The 23,364-nt window shown below is 44.4% G+C and overlaps 1 pseudogene; it reads right to left on the reverse strand.

Moving 5' to 3' along the window:
• Nucleotides 1–3,329: 3,329 nt before the first annotated feature.
• On the reverse strand, nucleotides 3,330–21,374 carry LOC123487507 (annotated as a pseudogene).
• Nucleotides 21,375–23,364: the final 1,990 nt, after the last annotated feature.

Consider the following 23,364-nt stretch of genomic DNA (forward strand, 5'->3'; position numbering starts at 1 on the left):
TACAGGTTTTCTTTATTGCAAGAATAATTCTGAAAATTTAATTATTTTGTGTACTGCAATTATGCTAGTGAGACAGAATAAGTCAGTAATGAGAGAATAAATAAGTCAACCATTACCTCTCTTCTCTTTCACATCCCTCTACCATCACTCCATGGGGGATGTCCCAATAATCTCTCCTTCCTCTTGAAGTGTGCACTCATTCACTACTCCTCACAAATGTAAAAGCATCAGATTGGTGTTGGCATAGGGGAGAAGGAGTTCACATATACCAGTCATGCAAAATATTGATGTTTGATGGCCCGAATGTATGGCGAATATCGAAACTCAAGCCAATTTTAAACAAGCTTTTCGCTTCTGACGTTTTTATCTGCTCTACCATCACCTGTCGGGTAAGGTTGAACGCCTTCTCTCCTACTCAGCCTCCTGAAAAATATTCTCCCAAGCGGGTGTGACACCTACTGCTGTTGCACTGCTGCTTGGATCCCACCTGGCGATCTGTTCACCGTCTGCCCTTGCCTGTCTCCCCCTGTCTGGTACAGGTACCCCTGCCACACTCCCCCTCTCTCCTGAGCTTTCGCTCACCTCCAGCACACACGCACTTAACACACACACCGCAGACTTTGGACTGATAGGAATTTTATGTAGGCTAATTAACTTGTGAAGCTTACTATGTGAGATTACTCAGAAACACTTCAATTAATTAGTATTGGCCTACTATTTATTTATTTGATCTCATACTTTTATAGCCTACTGGACTCATAGAGAGCTACTTTCTCATGTTATTTTGTTGGGGCGAGTGACTCTTTGAACTTACAATGGCTAGCCCCAAGTCGTTATATTTTTTTATTGTGCTTTATGCTATTTGCCTCATGACTCCTGCGTGCTTTGTTGACTATGTACTTGCTTGTTTACCCAACCATGGGACAGACTATGTTTGTTTCCATACTCGGGACTCTGACTCTCTATTGGTAACACAGACTCTTGAAGCTCCAATCCACTAGAAGCTTATTACCTAAAATGGATCAATTGAAAGTGTGGGTTCACAGCTCCAATCCAGATGTGTTGGTCATTACTGAGACGTGGTTAAGAAAGAGTGTTCTCAACACTGATGTTAACCTTTCTGGTTATAACCTTTTTCGGCAAGACAGATCTTCCAAAGGTGGTGGAGTGGCAATCTTTACCAAGGAACACCTTCAGTGCATGTACCCTACGTGCCCTAAGCTCTCTCCTGGTCCCTTACACAGCACCGGCCTGTACCCTACGTGCCCTAAGCTCTCTCCTGGCCCCTTACACAGCACCGGCCTGTACCCTACCTGCCCTAAGCTCTCTCCTGGCCCCTTACACTAAGTCTGAATTCATTTGTCCTGCTAGGTGACCTAAACTGGGACATATTTAAACCATCTGACCAAGTCCTAAAGCAATGGTACTCCTTAAATCTTTCTCAGATTATTACCAATCCCACAAGGTATGACTCCAAACACCAAGAAAAGGCTACTCTCCTTGATGTCATCATCACAAATAATCCTGATAGGTATCAGTCTGGTGTTTTCTGTAATGACCTTAGTGATCACTGTTTTACAGCCTGTGTTTGTAATGGCTGCTCAGTGAAACAACCTGTCCTGTCCTGACACTTGCTAAAATAATTTTATGAGCAAGCCTTCCTTCATGACCTGGCCTCTGTAAATGGGTATAGAATCAGCTTGATCCCCTCTTTCGAAGATGCTTGGACCTTCTTTTTTGATATTTTCAGTGGTATTGTTAACAAACACGCCCCCATAAAGAAAAAAAGAATTAAAAACAGGTTCAGCCCCTGATCTGGCAGAGTTACTCCACCTCAAAAATTCCATTTGTCGAAAGGCTCGGCACACGCATACTCAGGCTGACTGGGTCTCGTTTAGGCAAATGAGAAATAAGTGCACTCAGGCTATCCGGAAGGCCAAAGTTAATTACTTTAAGGAGCAGTTCTCTCTCTGTGGGTCTAACCTCAAGAAGTTCTGGAAAACGGTTAAAGACCTGGAGAATAAACCCTCCTCCTCACAGCTGTCCATGTCCCTTAATGTTGATGATGTGGTTGTTACTGACAAGGAGCACACGGCTGAGCTCTTTAATCACCACTTCATTAAGTCAGGATTCCTATTTGACTCAGCCATGCCTCATTGCCCGTCCAACATTTCCTCATCTCCCACCCCTTCTAATGCGACTAGCCCCGATGCTCCTCCCTCTTTTTCCCCTGCCCCGCTACAAAGTTTCTCCCTGCAGGCAGTCACTGAGTCTGAGGTGCTAAAGGAGCTCCTTAAACTTGATCCCAAAAAAACATCTGGGTCAGACGATTTAGATCATTTCTTCTTTAAGGTTGCAGCCCCTATCATCCCCAAGCCAATCTTTGACCTTTTTAACCTCTTAAGGATCTGACACTTTTTTTCAATTGTCGCCTAAAATGTCATACCTAAATCTAACTGCCTGTAGCCTGGGACCTGAAGCAAGGATATGCATATTCTTGACACCATTTGAAAGGAAACACTTTGAAGTTTGTGGAAATGTGAAATTAATGTAGGAGAATATAACACATTAGATCTGGTAAAAGATAATAAAAAACAAAAAAACATGTGTTTCTGTTATTTGTAATTTATTTTGATCATCTTTGAAATGCAAGAGAAAGGCCACAATATAATATTGCAGTTTAGGTATTAGATTTCCAATAGATGGCAGCAGTGTGTATGCAAAGTTTCAGATTGATCCACTGGACTATTTTGTATCAAGTCTGCCCAAATGTGCCGAATTGGTCAATTGATATATTGTCAAGTACATAACTACAGAGAACATACAAAAATGATATGGTAATACAAAATGCAAGTCTTCACACTCCCAGGAATGTCATACATGATGGATCATTAGCTTATACACTAACTTTCACACATCTAGATGGCCGGGCGGGGTGGGTGTAGAGCCAGAGACAGCAGGGGTTCAAACTGTAGAACCCAGGTCATACATTTGAATGTAAAAATTGATTTTATCAATCAAAACTATGCTACATTTTATCTCTGCGACCCTTATGATGACAAATCAGAGCAAGATTACTGAATGTAAGTACATTATTTACCTTCAGAGGTGAATGTATCAAACCACTTGCCGTGATAAGATTGTTGTTGCTGTGCACTCAAACAATAGCATGGTATTTTTTCACTGTAATAGCTACTGTAAATTGGACAGTGCAGTTAGATTAACAAGAATTTAAGCTTTCTGCCCATATAAGACATGTCTATGTCGGGTGCACAACAGTCATGCTAATCACATTAGCGCACGTCCCCGCAGGAGGCCTTTTGCCTTTTGGTAGGCCGTCATTGTAAATAAGAATTTGTTCTTAACTGACTTGCCTAGTTAAATAAAGGTAAAAAGCAGTACTATTACAGAGATAAAACCCAGGATAGAATGTTGATGTACAAGATTAAAACATTACATTTGAAGAAATATCAGAAAATATCATTTATATTCATTAAGTGGGCCCCTACTACAGTTTAACCAGCTCAGCAGTACCAGAGACAAGACAATCAATAGAAACCCCAGGATAGAGGGGCTGAGTGAATGTGGTCTGGACTCTGTGGAGGAGGGTCATTGTGTCAGAGACGCTGTAGAAGGACAGAGTACCTGCCTTGTGATCCAGGTACACTCCTACTCTGGAGGACTGAGGGCCTGATACTTTAGTCCTAACACTATTGTGTCTGAACCAATAACCACCACTATAGTAGTGTAAACTCCAGGACTTGTCATTGAGTCCAAATGTATTAACTCTCTCTGTTCTGCTGATGTCTTTATATGAGACTGCTGTAACAACACACTCCCCACTCGACTCCACCTCCCAGTAACAGCGTCCAGACAGACCCTCTCTACACAGAACCATCAAGTCGTTTGTGAATCTGTCTGGATGATCAGGATATGGTTGGACTTGGCCTGTATAGGTCACCTTTCTGTTCCCTTCAGACAGAAAGAGGCGTGTGTGTGCTGTGTTTGGGTCCAGTGTGAGCTGACAGGAATCTGGGAGAAGAGCAGAGCAGAGACCAATGAGGGGAGTTAGAACAATAAGTTAAGTCAGATACTGTATCTACCCTGTCTTTGATTAGAGCACAGCAGAGATCAAATCAGAGAAATATGAGGAGTCAGATAGATCCCCAGTCGTTGATTAGATCTACTATTGCTATATATTTCTAGAGGGATTGTTAGGAGTGTCAGTAAAAAGAGACAGTTACAGTAAAAAGAGACTGTAGCGGCTTTTGGATCGACGTGGGAAAACCCAGTTAAAGTTTGAGACACATCCAGTAAATCCAACGAATCCAAAATGAAAATGATGGCTTGATGAATAAAACTGAAAACATTTATTTGTAGAATCCAAAAGGAAAAGTGCAAGGTTAACAACGATTCCAATATTCCAGGTAAAAAATGTTCCAGAGACTGGACTCAGTAACAAACCTCAAGGAAGCATGATAAACTAATGCCACGTCACTCACCCACCAGTGCACCTTGTATCTAATGGTGGGCTGGACCTCACCTTGCATGCACACACAGCTATTGGAATGTGTTCATCTACAAAGGCCTTCTGGGTAAACTCCCTCTCTACCTCTGTAGCCTGTTCTCCTTCACCACTATCAGTTACCAGACACAGCCTACTAGGTGGTTACTACTTAAAGTCCCCAGGACCGTTACCCAGTTACACTGCATTCTCCTATTGTGCACCAGATGCATGGAATTGTCTGCAAAGTATGTAACTAGATATACTAGTGCCCCTCAGTTAGTTTAAAACTGGTTTTTAAAAAAGTGTTCAGGAGGAGTGGAAATGTTTGCTGTAGGCCAGATAGTATTGTTGTGCTGATTGTATTGAATGTTGTAATGTTGTATTGAATGCTGCTGCCTTCTTGGTCAGGTCTCCCTTGAAAAAGAGACTTTGAGTCTCAGCGGGCTTTTCCTGGTTAAATAAAGGTTAAATAAATAAAATAAATGAACAACGAGCCACATGATCTAATAAACAAATATTTGCATAACCAAGGAAAAACAAAACTGTCTCCAATAGAGACTGAAGGATAATCCAGAATAAAGAGACTGAAGGTTAATTCAGAATAAAGAGACTGTAGGATAACTCAGAATAAAGAGACTGTAGGTTAATTCAGAATAAAGAGACTGTAGGTTAATACAGAATAAAGAGACTCACATTGTAAGAACTGTTCTCTGGTCTTGGGCTCTGGAGGCAGTACAACATCCACTATATTCACTACAGACACACAAACACATTCACAGAGAGAGGGAATGTTATCATCATACCATATTCCACATGTTTATGACTAGTAGGGAACTTTCAATGGTCTAAAGTTGATGTTCTTATTATTTTCAACACACCTGTAGTGGAGATCTTGGTCCATTCTCCTTTAAGGAAGTATTCTAGTTTCTCTCTCAGTTCAGACACAGTCTTACTCACATCTCCAAAGTACTGAAGAGGACGGACAACGATGCTGGGTAAGTCTGAAAATCCACTGATACTGGAGAGAGACTGATAACTCTGGAGACAGACACAGAGAGAGAGAGAGAGAGAGAGAGAGAGAGAGAGAGAGAGAGAGAGAGAGAGAGAGAGAGAGAGAGAGAGAGAGAGAGAGAGTGAACAGAACAAAATTATTGAGAGTTTTAATTTCATATCACATGTAACAAGGCAGTTTAGTTACCTGGAGGAAATGGATGTGATCCTCTGTGTGTGAGAGCTGCTCCAATTCAATGCTTCTCTTCCTCAGCTCAGCTATCTCCTGCTCCAGTTGCTCCAGGAGTCCTTCAGCTTGACTCACTAGAACCTTCTCTTGGGCTCTGATCAGCTCCTTCACCTCAGAGCGCCTTCTCTCAATGGAGCGGATCAGCTCAGTAAAGATCTTATCACTGTCCTCCACTGCTGACTGTGCAGAGCTCTGTTAAGAGAGAGAGAGAGAGAGAGAGAGAGAGAGAGAGAGAGAGAGAGAGAGAGAGAGAGAGAGAGAGAGAGAGAGAGAGAGAGAGAGAGAGAGAGAGAGAGAGAGAGAGAGAGAGAGAGAGAGAGAGAGAGAGAGAGAGAGAGAGAGAGAGAGAACTGTACGCAATGTTAATAGAGACTAAGATTTGTGTTCCTAGGTTTGGGCCCTTAATATGGAATAAATTAAATAGAGTGGTTAGAATATGTAAAGGGTAACAGTTTCTATGAAGTACATATGTATAATGCTTATAATGAATTGTGTAATGCCTTAAACATATGTGCTATGACACTAACTATAACCATCCATGATACAAGACTCACATTTCATATACTCAGAGGTGGGGCTTACAATACTCACATTTCATATACTTTTCAAGACATCACTGTAGGACAAACATTTGATTTGATATCAGAATATACTTCAAATAAAATAAATCAATGTATGCTACAGCAGAACACATATTATAGTATATAGGCCTCCTGCCTATCTGATAATATGAAGCGCATATTCAGATTAACTTCACAGTACACAACAAGTTTGTAAAGTTTTCCAGAACCTCCCATAACACGGCCATTTCCTGGTGCGTCTTCTCCTCCCTATTTCTTGTTTTGCTCCTGGTGTCTGTGACACATCTGTGTCCTTTAGCAATCCATGACCTCACATAGGGGACTGGGTTGAATTTGGTCAGGGGTGGGCCAACAAGGTTCAGAAAGAGTAGCCCTGATATGGTGGAGGTATGCAGAGAGGCTCGGGTTGAGGTGCAAATCAGATTCATTTGAGAAAATCCCTGCTGGCCTTCTGCACTGGAGATGGGGATGGTGCTGACCGCCATCAACATCTCTTTAAGTCCATCTGCAGATGGGGATGGTGCTGACCACCATCAACATCTCTTTAAGTCCATCTGGAGATGGGGATGGTGCTGACCACCATCAACATCTCTTTAAGTCCATCTGGAGATGGGGATGATGCTGACCACCATCAACATCTCTTTAAGTCCATCTGGAGATGGGGATGGTGTTGACCGCCATCAACATCTCTTTAAGTCCATCTGGAGATGGGGATGGTGCTGACCACCATCAACATCTCTTTAAGTCCATCTGGAGATGGGGTGGTGCTGACCACCATCAACATCTCTTTAAGTCCATCTGGAAAGTCTCCTTTATCATTACCATCAGTGTCCCTGTACTGCCTGTAGGCCCGTATGACCGTACGTGGACTGTCAATGCCAATCCTCTGGCAGAGAGATTCTATCACTGTTTCTCCATTCAGTGCTCCTTCATCTTCAGGCCAGTATTGAGCGTAAAGCACCTTCAGCTCCTCTATGAACTGGCTGTATCCTGTATTGTCCACCGCCCGTCCTCCTTGAGAACCTTCTAGCCTCCATGTTCCTCGCCAAGCTCTAGAAAAACTCCCTCTGATTAAGGACTCTGTCGCTGGGTCTTCCACCATTCAGTTTGACTCCTTGGAAAGAGTTCTCCTGAATCCCTCTCTGGCTGAGTTGTGTGTCGGCCTGGCTGCTCTGCCATGGCACTGAACACCCTCACTTCCCTGGTGACTGCCCTGTGTGGTACACCTGGTGACGCCCTGTGTGTAATAACACCCTCACTTCCCTGGTGACTGCCCTGTGTGCAGTAATAACACCATCACTTCCCTGGTGACTGCCCTGTGTGCAGTATTTACACCCTCCCTTCCCTGGTGACTGCCCTGTGTGCAGTAATAATTGTGCAGTCTCTCATTTGGAGCTCGAGTGACAATTCAGATAGTTCTTTAAATGCATCACACATAAGACCTAGATTGTTAACAAACGCATGCGAGGATATCCCCATGGCAAGGCCACTATAACTCTGACGGGTCACGCCGTCGCGGGAGGCATCCTCAGCTGCTGTGGTGAAGTGCTTGTGAAGAGCCGGGTAATTTCTCCACACAGAATATACAGTTCTAAGGAGACCAATAGTTTAAATTTTTACATTTACATTTTAGTCACTTAGCAGACGCTCTTATCCAGAGCGACTTACAGTTAGTGAGTGCATACATTATTTTTTTATTTTTCATACTGGCCCCCCGTGGGAAATGAACCCACAACCCTGGCGTTGCATACCAACTGAGCTACATCCCTGTGTCTCACCTGTAAGGAGACCAATAGTTTAAATGTGTCTAACCTGTAAGGAGACCTAGACCAGTTTAAATGTGTCCAACATATAAGGAGACCAAGACCAGTTTAAATGTGTCTAACCTGTAAGGAGACCTAGACCAGTTTAAATGTGTCTAACCTGTAAGGAGACCAAGACCAGTTTAAATGTGTCTCACCTATAAGGAGACAAAAGACCAGTTTAAATGTGTCTAACCTGTAAGGAGACCTAGACCAGTTTAAATGTGTCTAACCTATAAGGAGACCAAGACCAGTTTAAATGTGTCCAACGTATAAGGAGACCAAGACCAGTTTAAATGTGTCTAACCTGTAAGGAGACCTAGACCAGTTTAAATGTGTCTAACCTATAAGGAGACCAAGACCAGTTTAAATGTGTCAAACCTATAAGGAGACCAAGACCAGTTTAAATGTGTCCAACCTGTAAGGAGACCTAGACCAGTTTAAATGTGTCTAACCTGTAAGGAGACCAAGACCAGTTTAAATGTGGACAAATGAGACCCAGAGTGTGAACATTAATGCTAGTGTGATGATGATGCTGTCAGTACAGCATAGTGTGGTGAGTTTCAGAATTGGTCATTAGTCCTCATAGGGGATGGTTTCATTATATGGAGTAGCAGTGATCTTCATGACATTGCGCATGTTTGAGATCAAATCCATTGCAGTCAACTGCACAGACTCACTAATCTACAGATCCACTTGCATCTCAAATATTGACTCACTAAGTGGTCCAGATCAGTGATTCTGCGCCTCTCCTTGATCAGACTGATCCCCTCCAACCAGAGCATATGAGCGGAGTGGAGCGGGAGCGAGCGTGGAGCGTGAGCGGAGGGATTTTGAACAGAGCGCAGAGCGGCATTTTTAAAAGGACGGAGCGTCGCCCTATGTCCCGCTCCAATTTCGCTCGCTCACACCAAGAGTCTGAAGCATGCTCAAGCCTGACCCAGAATCCATCTGTTTAATTTAATTTGTGTCGCCCAAGAATTTGTATTTTATAGAGCGAGGAGCATCAGCAGCAACAAGAGAAAAGCGTTGAGGAATTCAAATGTTTATTCACTGCAGGCAAAGGCCCAACCATAACAAGGGAGAGAAAAAGAGAGCTGGATGTAGCATTTTTAAAAATGATTTTCATGGACTATGAACCGCTGAGTAAAGGAGAACGCAAAGGGATGCAATACTTCGCCAGCGCAGCTCAACCGGGCTACACCCCCCCCCAAGAAACTATGATAAATCAGTACTTTACTTTGTCAAATTTACATCTGAGATGCCCCATTCACATGCTTCAGCTGGCGATCAAAAACGCCGTTAACGAGCACGACAACATTAATAGGCTGTTAGTGAAAGTCGGGCACCTGGTGAAAAGTGTACGCAAGAGCACAGAGGAAACCGACCAATTAGGTGTCCGCCCCACAAATGCCTGCGCCATTCGATGGAGCAGCCAGCGGCGGATGATTCAGTCGTTCATCCGGTTGTTCCAAAAAGACCCGTTATGGCAAAACAAACTCAAGTCTAATGTTGCTAACATCACCCTGAATAAAGTACGGCAGCTGACGCGTCTTGTCAGTGTGCTGACACCACTGGCAGACCTCACAGACAAAATGCAGAAGGAGCTGGGGAACCTGGGGATGATCCTCCCTGCTGTCACAGAAATAAAATCCCTGCTCACCGATTACACTCACGCTGCACTTCCAATGGGCATCGCTGCTTTTGCAGAAACATTGGCAAACAACGTGTCAATTCGCTGTGGAATATACTATACTGATTAACATCTCATTTTAGCGTCAGTGTTAGATCCCCGTTTCAAGACAGAATGGATAATCCGAGATGAGTCTGTATGCAACAAATTCAGGGAGATAAAGTAAGGCTGTGGTTTAAGCTAAAAGTGAAATACATGCAGATTTCGTTCCTTTTTTGGAGTGAGCGGGGGCGATTTGAGTGGAGCGCGATGCAAACTGCGTTGAGCGCTGAGCGATAATGAGCGGACTGGCCTGATGTGGCTTTGAGCGGGGGGAGCGGAGGGGTGAACAACTCCGTGAGCGAGGAGCTGAGATTCTCACCGCTCCACTCCGCTCATATGCTCTGCCTCCAGCACACTATGCCTGTTTCTCACTATAGAGCCGAGTCAAGCCAAGCAGGGCCAAACTGGGCTGGCTAACACTACAGAGCTGAGTCAAGCAGGGCCAAACTGGGTTGACTAACACTATAGAGCTGAGTCAAGTCAAGCAGGGCCAAACTGGGCTGGCTAACACTATAGAGCCGACTCAAGCCAAGCAGGGCCAAACTGGGCTGGATAACACTATAGATCTGAGTCAAGTAGGGCCAAACTGGGCTGGCTAACACTATAGAGCTGAGTCAAGCCAAGCAGGGCCAAACTGGGCTGGTTACTCATCCACCATAGTTCTGGAATCATCCTTGAAAGGATTATGTGTAATTAAATATCACAGCCAGTACAGTCCAGTTGTGGTCAGCTCTGTTGTGTGAATCTTGTTTCTCCATACCTCTAAATGCCATCTTATTAGATGGTGCCACTTTCAAATAAAATAAAATAAAATGTCATTACATTTGTCACACACGCCGAATACAACAGGTGTAGACCTTACCGTGAAATGCTTACTTACAAGCCCTTAACCAACAATGCAGTTCAATAAATAGAGTTAAGAAAATATTTACTAAATAAACTAAATGTAAAAAATCTAATCAAACACAATAAAATGACATAACAATAACGAGGCTATATACAGGGGGTCATTCTAGAGGTGGAGTAGCTCTGCCAGTATATAGATAATAAACAGCAAGTAGCAGCAGTGTGGGTGGTCAATGTAAATAGTCTGGGTCACCATTTGATAAATTTTTGTTCCCCCATTCATTTGTGATTGAGACCTGCAGTCATCTTGATTTAAGACCACTTTTGAGAAGTGTTCCACAGGCAGTAAATCTATTACAGGATAAATGGAAACTGGATCCATTTCATTCTATTAACATGGCTTATGTGTGTTATAGCAGTAATGGGGTTAAACCAATATTAAAATGACAACTCCATAGGTGGGTACCAGGTCAGGGGAGTTCATCTCTGCTCCCAGCATCCCTGAAAAAGTACTGATCAACATAGCTGACCTGATTCAGAGGTGGACCAGTGATGTTTTCCTCTCAGTGGTGAGACTTGCCGTTCCATTTGACACACCTTTACCTGATAAGATCATACAAGATGTTACAGGCTTATTGCATGTGGAAACAGACCTGTGTTCAAACACTATTTAAAATAATTTAGAATACTTCATAAGCAATGCTTGATTGAGTTTGCCTGTTGTAATGGACCAATAGAAAAGTCCTAAAAGTACAAACAAACCTCGCCCACCTGAAAGACTAAAGCAAATGCTAAAAGTATTTGTAAGATTTCAAATAGTATTTTCTTATTGGACAAGTCCAGTTAGTCCCTCCCTGTTTCAGTTAATTTTCTTCAGTTTGGTGCCTAGTGAATACAACCAAGGTCTCTGTGGAAACATCAATGTAAATTCACCTTTGATTTTTACTCCTCACTTTCCCTTTCAGGTCCATAGGGTTTTGCTGCCCACGGCTGGAGACTGGAGCACACTGCAGTCCCTGGCTTTCTTTGTGCAGCCGGACGACGAGGCACTCATCACCTGTTGTGACGGGTCCAACAAATATCCCCCGGTGAAGGCAGGGTCCTATCTCATCCAACACTTCAATTACTCTTATGGAGGGAAGGAGCATTTCACATGTTAAACTATGGAATGAACTGTACATTTTATGGAGACTTCAAATACAGGTTTTCTTTATTGCAAGAAATAATTCTGAAAATTTGATTATTTTGTGTACTGCAATTATGCTAGTGAGACAGAACAAGTCAGTAATGAGAGAATAAATAAGTCAAGTCCAACCATTACCTCTCTTCTCTTTCACATCCCTCTACCATCACTCCATGTGGGATGTCCCAATAATCTCTCCTTCCTCTTGAAGTGTGCACTCATTCACTACTCCTCACAAATTTAAAAGCATCAGATTGGTGTTGGCATAGGGTAGAGTGAGTTCACATATACCAGTCATGCGAAATATTGATATTTGATGGCCCGAATGTATTGCGAATATCGAAACTCAAGCCAATTTTAAACAAGCTTTTCGCTTCTGACGTTTTTATCTGCTCTACCATCACCTGTCGGGTAAGGTTGAACGCCTTCTCTCCTACTCAGCCTCCTGAAAAATATTCTCCCAAGCGGGTGTGACACCTACTGCTGTTGCACTGCTGCTTGGATCCCACCTGGCGATCTGTTCACCGTCTGCCCTTGCCTGTCTCCCCCTGTCTGGTACAGGTACCCCTGCCACACTCCCCCCTCTCTCCCGAGCTTTCGCTCACCTCCAGCACACACGCACTTAACACACACACCGCAGACTTTGGACTGATAGGAATTTTATGTAGGCTAATTAACTTGTGAAGCTTACTACGTGAGATTACTCAGAAACACTTCAATTAATTAGTATTGGCCTACTATTTATTTATTTGATCTCATACTTTTATAGCCTACTGGACTCATAGAGAGCTACATTCTCATGTTATTTTGTTGGGGCGAGTGACTCTTTGAACTTACAATGGCTAGCCCCAAGTCGTTATATTTTTTTATTGTGCTTTATGCTATTTGCCTCATGACTCCTGCGTGCTTTGTTGACTATGTACTTGCTTGTTTACCCAACCATGGGACAGACTATGTTTGTTTCCATACTCAGGACTCTGACTCTCTATTGGTAACACAGACTTTTGAAGCTCCAATCCACTAGAAGCTTATTACCTAAAATGGATCAATTGAAAGTGTGGGTTCACAGCTCCAATACAGATGTGTTGGTCATTACTGAGACGTGGTTAAGAAAGAGTGTTCTCAACACTGATGTTAACCTTTCTGGTTATAACCTTTTTCGGCAAGACAGATCTTCCAAAGGTGGTGGAGTGGCAATCTTTACCAAGGAACACCTTCAGTGCATGTACCCTACGTGCCCTAAGCTCTCTCCTGGTCCCTTACACAGCACCGGCCTGTACCCTACCTGCCCTAAGCTCTCTCCTGGCCCCTTACACAGCACCGGCCTGTACCCTACCTGCCCTAAGCTCTCTCCTGGCCCCTTACACAGCACCGGCCTGTACCCTACCTGCCCTAAGCTCTCTCCTGGTCCCTTACACAGCACCGGCCTGTACCCTACCTGCCCTAAGCTCTCTCCTGGCCCCTTACACAGCACCGGCCTGTACCCTACCTGCCCTAAGCTCTCTCCTGGCCCCTTACATTAAGTCTGAATTCATTTGTCCTGCTAGGTGACCTAAACTGGGACATGTTTAAACCATCAGACCAAGTCCTAAAGCAATGGGACTCCTTAAATCTTTCTCAGATTATTACCAATCCCACAAGGTATGACTCCAAACACCCAGAAAAGGCTACTCTCCTTGATGTCATCATCACAAATAATCCTGATAGGTATCAGTCTGGTGTTTTCTGTAATGACCTTAGTGATCACTGTTTTACAGCCTGTGTTCGTAATGGCTGCTCAGTGAAACCTGGCCTCTGTAAATGGGTATAGAATCAGCTTGATCCCCTCTGTCGAAGATGCTTGGACCTTCTTTTTTGATATTTTCAGTGGTATTGTTAACAAACACGCCCCCATAAAGAAAATAAGAATTAAAAACAGGTTCAGCCCCTGATCTGGCAGAGTTACTCCACCTCAAAAATTCCATTTGTCGAAAGGCTCGGCACACGCATACTCAGGCTGACTGGGTCTCGTTTAGGCAAATGAGAAATACAGTGGGGAAAAAAAGTATTTAGTCAGCCACCAATTGTGCAAGTTCTCCCACTTAAAAAGATGAGAGAGGCCTGTAATTTTCATCATAGGTACACGTCAACTATGACAGACAAAATGAGAAAAAAAAATCCTGAAAATCACATTGTAGGATTTTTAATGAATTTATTGGCATATGATGGTGGAAAATAAGTATTTGGTCAATAACAAAAGTTTCTCAATACTTTGTTATATACCCTTTGTTGGCAATGACACAGGTCAAACGTTTTCTGTAAGTCTTCACAAGGTTTTCACACACTGTTGCTGGTATTTTGGCCCATTCCTCCATGCAGATCTCCTCTAGAGCAGTGATGTTTTGGGGCTGTCGCTGAGCAACACAGACTTTCAACTCCCTACAAAGATTTTCTATGGGGTTGAGATCTGGAGACTGGCTAGGCCACTCCAGGACCTTGAAATGCTTCTTACGAAGCCACTCCTTCGTTGCCCGGGCGGTGTGTTTGGGATCATTGTCATGCTGAAAGACCCAGCCACGTTTCATCTTCAATGCCCTTGCTGATGGAAGGAGGGTTTCACTCAAAATCTCACGATACATGGCCCCATTCATTCTTTCCTTTACACGGATCAGTCGTCCTGGTCCCTTTGCAGAAAAACAGCCCCAAAGCATGATGTTTCCAACCCCATGCTTCACAGTAGGTATGGTGTTCTTTGGATGCAACTCAGCATTCTTTGTCCTCCAAACACGACGAGTTGAGTTTTTACCAAAAAAGTTATATTTTGGTTTCATCTGACCATATGACATTCTCCCAATCCTCTTCTGGATCATCCAAATGCACTTCAGACGGGCCTGGACATGTACTGGCTTAAGCAGGGGGACACGTCTCGCACTGCAGGATTTGAGTCCCTGGCGGCGTAGTGTGTTACTGATGGTTGGCTTTGTTACTTTGGTCCCAGCTCTCTGCAGGTCATTCACTAGGTCCCCCCCGTGTGGTTCTGGGATTTTTGCTCACCGTTCTTGTGATCATTTTGACCCCACGGGGTGAGATCTTGCGTGGAGCCCCAGATCGAGGGAGATTATCAGTGGCCTTGTATGTCTTCCATTTCCTAATAATTGCTCCCACAGTTGATTTCTTCAAACCAAGCTGCTTACCTATTGCAGATTCAGTCTTCCCAGCCTGGTGCAGGTCTACAATTTTGTTTTTGGTGTCCTTTGACAGCTCTTTGGTCTTGGCCATTGTGAAGTTTGGAGTGTGACTGTTTGAGGTTGTGGACAGGTGTATTTTATACTGATAACAAGTTCAAACAGGTGCCATTAATACAGGTAACGAGTGGAGGACAGAGGAGCCTCTGAAAGAAGAAGTTACAGGTCTGTGAGAGCCAGAAATCTTGCTTGTTTGTAGGTGACCAAATACTTATTTTCCACCATAATTTGCAAATAAATTCATAAAAAAATCCTACAATGGGATTTTCTGGATTTTTTTTCCTCAATTTGTCTGTCATAGTTGACGTGTACCTATGATGAAAATTACAGGCCTCTCTCATCTTTTTAAGTGGGAGAACTTGCACAATTGGTGGCTGACTAAATACTTTTTTTCCCCACTGTAAGTGCACTCAGGCTATCCGGAAGGCCAAAGTTAATTACTTTAAGGAGCAGTTCTCTCTCTGTGGGTCTAACCTCAAGAAGTTCTGGAAAACGGTTAAAGACCTGGAGAATAAACCCTCCTCCTCACAGCTGTCCATGTCCCTTAATGTTGATGATGTGGTTGTTACTGACAAGGAGCACACGGCTGAGCTCTTTAATCACCACTTCATTAAGTCAGGATTCCTATTTGACTCAGCCATGCCTCATTGCCCGTCCAACATTTCCTCATCTCCCACCCCTTCTAATGCGACTAGCCCCGATGCTCCTCCCTCTTTTTCCCCTGCCCCGCTACAAAGTTTCTCCCTGCAGGCAGTCACTGAGTCTGAGGTGCTAAAGGAGCTCCTTAAACTTGATCCCCAAAAAACATCTGGGTCAGACGATTTAGATCATTTCTTCTTTAAGGTTGCAGCCCCTATCATCCCCAAGCCAATCTTTGACCTTTTTAACCTCTTAAGGACCTGACACTTTTTTTCAATTGTCGCCTAAAATGTCATACCTAAATCTAACTGCCTGTAGCTCAGGACCTGAAGCAAGGATATGCATATTCTTGATACCATTTGAAAGGAAACACTTTGAAGTTTGTGGAAATGTGAAATTAATGTAGGAGAATATAACACATTAGATCTGGTAAAAGATAAAAAACAAAAAAACATGTGTTTCTGTTATTTGTAATTTATTTTGATCATCTTTGAAATGCAAGAGAAAGGCCACAATATAATATTGTGGCCTAGGTGCAGTGTGTATGCAAAGTTTCAGATTGATCCATTGGACTATTTTGTATCAAGTCTGCCCAAATGTGCCGAATTGGTCAATTGATATATTGTCAAGTACATAACTACAGAGAACATACAAAAATGATATGGTAATACAAAATGCAAGTCTTCACACTCCCAGGAATGTCATACATGATGGATCATTAGCTTATACACTAACTTTCACACATCTAGATGGCCGGGCGGGGTGGGTGTAGAGCCAGAGACAGCAGGGGTTCAAACTGTAGAACCCAGTTCCTACATTTGAATATAAAAATTGATTTTATCAAACAAAACTATGCTACATTTTATCTCTGCGACCCTTATGATGACAAATCAGAGCAAGATTACTGAATGTAAGTACATTATTTACCTTCAGAGGTGAATGTATCAAACCAGTTGCCGTGATAAGATTGTTGTTGCTGTGCACTCAAACAATAGCATGGTATTTTTTCACTGTAATAGCTACTGTAAATTGGACAGTGCAGTTAGATTAACAAGAATTTAAGCTTTCTGCCCATATAAGACATGTCTATGTCACATTAGCGCACGTCCCCACAGGAGGCCTTTTGCCTTTTGGTAGGCCGTCATTGTAAATAAGAATTTGTTCTTAACTGACTTGCCTAGTTAAATAAAGGTAAAAAGCAGTACTATTACAGAGATAAAACCCAGGATAGAATGTTGATGTACAAGATTAAAACATTACATTTGAAGAAATATCAGAAAATATCATTTATATTCATTAAGTGGGCCCCTACTACAGTTTAACCAGCTCAGCAGTACCAGAGACAAGACAATCAATAGAAACCCCAGGATAGAGGGGCTGAGTGAATGTGGTCTGGACTCTGTGGAGGAGGGTCATTGTGTCAGAGACGCTGTAGAAGGACAGAGTACCTGCCTTGTGATCCAGGTACACTCCTACTCTGGAGGACTGAGGGCCTGATACTTTAGTCCTAACACTATTGTGTCTGAACCAATAACCACCACTATAGTAGTGTAAACTCCAGGACTTGTCATTGAGTCCAAATGTATTAACTCTCTCTGTTCTGCTGATGTCTTTATATGAGACTGCTGTAACAACACACTCCCCCACTCGACTCCACCTCCCAGTAACAGCGTCCAGACAGACCCTCTCTACACAGAACCATCAAGTCGTTTGTGAATCTGTCTGGATGATCAGGATATGGTTGGACTTGGCCTGTATAGGTCACCTTTCTGTTCCTTCAGACAGAGAGAGGCTGTGTGTGTGCTGTGTTTGGGTCCAGTGTGAGCTGACAGGAATCTGGGAGAAGAGCAGAGCAGAGACCAATGAGGGGAGTTAGAACAATAAGTTAAGTCAGATACTGTATCTACCCTGTCTTTGATTAGAGCACAGCAGAGATCAAATCAGAGAAATATGAGGAGTCAGATAGATACCCAGTCTTTGATTAGATCTACTATTGCTATATATTTCTAGAGGGATTGTTATGAGTGTCAGTAAAAAGAGACAGTTACAGTAAAAAGAGACTGTAGCGGCTTTCGGATCGACGTGGGAAAAACCAGTTAAAGTTTGAGACACACCCAGTAAATCCAACGAATCCAAAATGAAAATGATGGCTTGATGAATAAAACTGAAAACATTTATTTGTAGAATCCAAAAGGAAAAGTGCAAGGTTAACAAAGATTCCAATATTCCAGGTAAAAAGGTGTGGTTCAAAACATGTATGCCATCCCAGTCTCCCAAACATTTGCAATAGCTGGAGGCCTTACTTCCTGTCTCTATATACCCAATATGAGCCTATCTGGGTGGAGGCGGATGCCTCAGCATACGACACCTTCTGCACTACTCTGACTCTAGGCACCTCAACCTGCCTCTCTCCACCGGACACTTCCGATCCCCAGCAACATGGGCATCCCAACAGTTGACACACACAACTTTATCCACCGAAACAACATAATCTTCTATCCCTAGGACTGACAGTGACTCCTCTGTTTCACCACGCTCACCACCGGGTCTGCTTCACACCAAATGACGGGCATCACAAACACCAGGAATCTTCAACTTGAATTGCTCCACCTCCACACTTAACGCTACCCCAGAAATCACTGCTTTCAATGGTGTCCTGTTCCTAAGAGCAAAGCAAGAAACAGATCTTGGTCCAAGTTGTGTGACACGGAGCGCCCACTCCCTCTGGTCAGAAGAAACACAAACAAATATCACAAGACCACTACATGTTACCTTCACTGATTCAACTGCACGCAACTACTTTCCCACCCACCCTGAAACCACAAATGGATCTGCCAAAAGGTATGGATCCACTTTCTCCTACAATGTAACTCCTACTGCACCAGATTCTTCTTCATCATGTCCATTGATGCCAGGCTCTGGTTCTGAGCTCTTCACCACACCTTCTACCTCACTTAACTCTCCCTCATTAATTTCCATTTCACCTCCAGAACTCAGTCTGGCGAATGGCTCACTCTGTTTGCACTTGAGTTATAACATTTGAAATGTCTCTATTCCTTTGAAACGTATGTGAGTGTAATGTTTACTGCTCATTTCTGATTGTTTATTTCACTTTTGTTTATTATCTATTTCACTTGCATTGGCAATGTAAATGTTACAGGCCCCAGTTTTGGGACCGGTGCAGCAGATAATAGTTCCTGTAACACAGGTGAAATGATGAAACAGGAGAACGTGGCTTCTCTTTCAAAGGTTCTCTCAATAATGAGAACACACAGGTGCAGGGTCGCATATAGTCCCAGTGCGAAGCGATCACGTCTCACTGCCCCCTACTGGCCAACAGTAGTATAAACGCATCGCAATGGCGACACCTTGGAGGACTGACATTTTAGTAAATGCATTCTTCCCCAATACAAAGAAACAATACATAAACACAAATGTGACCATATATTTTGTGTGCGCTACATAAACATATGTTTCCCATGCCAATAAAGCCCTTTGTATTGAATTGAGAGCTCCATGTTAATGTATAGGGGACATGAGTCGGTCTTGATTACTCAAGGTCATGTGATGAGGTAGCCCCGCCTTTGACTTCAATATTAGTGTTGGCCCATGGCCCAATAGGGAATGGTCAAGATGTTGGTTTCTCCCATGGTAGACCTGGGTTCATATTCCGCTGGTTACATTAAGTAGTCTATTCTCTGAAAGGGGTCGAGACAGCCTGTTCCCAACAGTGGGCTCAGTGGGATTGGAGACGGGCCCCTCTCCCTCTCTCTCTCTCTGACTGGAGGAGAGAAGTGAAATGGTGTGTCTCCTCTGGTCAACAATACTCACCTTGAGAGACTCCACAGCCTGTTGGAGCTCCTTCAGCTCCTTCTCTCTCTCCTGGAATCTCTGCTGGACCTTCTGCTGACTCATCCCCAGCTGCCTCTGTGGAGAATCACTCTTCAATGAGTTATCAAGCTTTATTTGTCCAGTAGATCAATAGTATAGTAATGTGACATAGGGCACATAGAGATGGAAGGTCTAAAATATTGATGGTCCATTTACAACATGATATTTCTATGTTGCTATGTTAATGATTATAGTTTTTTTATCTCTGCGACCCTTATGATGACAAATCAGAGCAAGATTACTGAATGTAAGTACATTATTTACCTTCAGAGGTGAATGTATCAAACCAGTTGCCGTGATAAGATTGTTGTTGCTGTGCACTCAAACAATAGCATGGTATTTTTTCACTGTAATAGCTACTGTAAATTGGACAGTGCAGTTAGATTAACAAGAATTTAAGCTTTCTGTCCATATAAGACATGTCTATGTCCTGGAAAGTTTGCTGTTACTTACAACAGTCATGCTAATCACATTAGCGCACGTCCCCGCAGGAGGCCTTTTGCCTTTTGGTAGGCCGTCATTGTAAATAAGAATTTGTTCTTAACTGTACTCCTGAGTGGCGCAGTGGTCTAAGGCACTGCATCGCAGTGCTAACTGTGCCACTAGAGATCCTGGTTCGAATCCAGGCTCTGTCGCAGCCGGCCGCGACTGGGAGACTCATGGGCGGCGCACAAGTTGTCCAGGGTAGGGGAGGGAATGGCCGGCAGGGATGTAGCTCAGTTGATAGAGCATGGCGTTTGCAACGCCAGGGTTGTGGGTTCGATTCCCACGGGGGGCCAGTATAAAATAAATAAATATATGTATTCACTAACTGTAAGTCGCTCTGGATAAGAGCGTCTGCTAAATGACTAAAATGTAATGGTAGACGTACATGTATCAAGGGGTTGAGACTGAACTTTGGACTCATAAAAGGGAATTCAGAATGATAATAGTGTTTGACTTTATAAAATGGTGATACATTTGGAGCAAACTCAATATACTCAAGGTTTGTGTTCATATTTGTTCTGCTGAGGAATGATTTCATCTGAATGATCTCATATTCAAACAGCCTTAGTTCCTACTGTATCTTTAATTCTTTGTTTATCAGACAGTCACCAACAAGTAGTTCTGGGCTTACCTGTTTCTCAGTCCTCTATGCTGCAGCTGACACTGTATCATGGCCTTTATGTTCATCCATTGTACACAGATAACAGATACACTGCTGATCGGTACGACAGTAAACCTCCAGCAGTTTGTCATGATGAGAGCAGATCTTCTCCTGTAGCTGTACGGTGGCTTTGACAAGCTTGTGCTTCTTGAAAGCAGGAGAGTCATAGTGAGGTTGGAGGTGAGTCCCACAGTAAGAGGCCAGACACACCAGACAGGACATGAGGGCTTTCTGCTTTCTGGTCCCAGTGCAGAAATCACACGCCACATCTCCAGGTCCACCATAGCACAGAGCAGGAGGGGGAGCAGCCTGGATTCCTGTCTTCTTCAGATTCTCCACCATCTCAGCCAACATGTTATTTTTCCTCAGTTTAAGCCTTGGAGTGAAGGTCTGTCTGCACTGAGGACAGCTATAGACCCCTTTCAGAACATCCTGATCCCAGCAGCCCTCAATGCAGCTTCTACAGTAATTGTGTCCACAGGGGATGGTGACTGGTTCCTTCAGTACATCCAGACAGACAGAACAACAGAACTGGTCCTGGTCCTGCAGAACTCCCTGCTGAGCCATTTGGACGGTTGTTCACTCTCACACAGACAGACGACACAGAGAGTCAGATCAGTTTCGTTTTCTCAGAAAATAGTTTGTGGGAGGGGGAGGAACTTCTTGGTTCTGCCAGAGAGGTGGGGTTAGAGGGAAGGAGGGAGGGAAGCAGCCAGTGAGGGAGAAGTTAGAGGAAGGGAGGGAGAGAGAGAGAACTGCGTGCAACGTGGTGAGGGAGACAAATATTTTAGTTCCTAGGTTAGGGCCCTTAATTTGGAATAAATCTAACAAATATGAGTTGTTAGAATATATGAAGGGTAACAGTTTCTATGAAGTACTGTCACGCCCTGGCTCTGGGGACTATGTTATGTTGAGCCAGGGTGTGTAAGTCTATGTTTATTTTTCTATGTTGGTCTGAGTGACTCCCAATCAGAGGCAACGAGTGTCAGCTGGGTGTCTCTGATTGGGAGCCATATTTAACTGTCTGTCTTGCACTTTGTGTTTGTGGTTTCTTGTTCGTATTTTGGTTTGTGTATGACCATTGACGATCACGTCGTCCTTTTGTTGTTTTGATCGTGTGATCATCAAATTAAATAAATATGTTCACAGTCAACGCTGCGCCTTGGTCCTCCTCCTTAGACGATCGTGACAGAAGAAACCACCACAACTGGACCAAGCAGCGAGTCGAGGAGCCATCATCAGGGAAATCCCTAGCAGATCTCCGTGGCAGCCTCGACTGGGTCAAGCCGAGTGAAGAGCGGAGAGAGTGGACTTGGGAACAATGGATTAAGAGTCTCGACTGGGCCAAGCCAAGTGAAGAGCAGAAAGGTTGGACTTTGAAGCAGTGGGGTGAGAGTCTGGCGAGAACTATTGAGGCCTGGTCCACGGGGAGGAGAGAACCCCAGAAAATTTTTAGGGGGGCTCACGACGTGGACGACGGGGGCGCAGGAGGCCGCGATGGAGCGGTCCAGCGAGTGTGCAGAGGAGGCCGCCAGGTTAAGGGGGCCACTGGTCACAGAGGAGAGGGAAAGTGTGGAGGCACGGGCGAGAGGTACTGGGGTGTGTTACCAGTCCGGTCCGGCCCGTTCCTGATCCCTGCGTAGGGCCAGTGGTGTGTGTCCCCAGTACGGTCCGGCCTGTTCCTGTTCCTCGCATCGAGCCTGTGGTGCGTGTCGTCAGCCCGGCCCGGCCTGTTCCGGCTCCCCGCACCAAACCTATGGTGCGTGTCGGCAGCCTGGCCCGGCCTGTTCCTGCTCCCCGCACCAAGCCAATGGTGCGCGTCGCCAGCCCGGTCCGGCCGATTCCTGCTCCCCGCACCAAGTCTGTGGTGCGTTTCGTCAGCCCTGTACGGCCCGTTCCTGCTCTCCGCACCAAGTCGGTGGTGCGCGTCGCCAGCCCAGTCCGGCCCATCCAAGCTCCCCGCACCAAGTCAGTGGTGCGCGTCGTGAGCCCGGTCCGGCTCATTCCTGCTCCCCGCACCAAGTCAGGGGTGTGCTTCGTCAGCCCAGTCCGGCCTGTCCCTGCTCCACGCACAAGCCTACGGTGTGCGTCGTCAGCCTGGTAAGGCCGTTCCTCCTCCACGCACCAAGCCAGGGGTGCGCGTCGTCAGTCCAGCACAACCCGTGCCTGGGTCATGTCCGGGCCGGATCCGCCGCCGAGGGCGGAGTGCCCACCCGGTCCCTCTCCTGTTGTGGTTGTTTGGCGCGGTCGGAGTCCGCGCCTTTGGGGGGGGGTACTGTCACGCCCTGGCTCTGGGGACTATGTTATGTTGAGCCAGGGTGTGTAAGTCTATGTTTATTTTTCTATGTTGGTCTGAGTGACTCCAATCAGAGGCAACGAGTGTCAGCTGGGTGTCTCTGATTGGGAGCCATATTTAACTGTCTGTCTTGCACTTTGTGTTTGTGGTTTCTTGTTCGTATTTTGGTTTGTGTATGACCATTGACTATCACGTCGTCCTTTTGTTGTTTTGATCGTGTGATCATCAAATTAAATAAATATGTTCACAGTCAACGCTGCGCCTTGGTCCTCC

The sequence above is a fragment of the Coregonus clupeaformis genome, unplaced genomic scaffold (genome assembly GCF_020615455.1).
Source record: "Coregonus clupeaformis isolate EN_2021a unplaced genomic scaffold, ASM2061545v1 scaf1751, whole genome shotgun sequence".
NCBI classification, from domain to species: domain Eukaryota; kingdom Metazoa; phylum Chordata; class Actinopteri; order Salmoniformes; family Salmonidae; genus Coregonus; species Coregonus clupeaformis.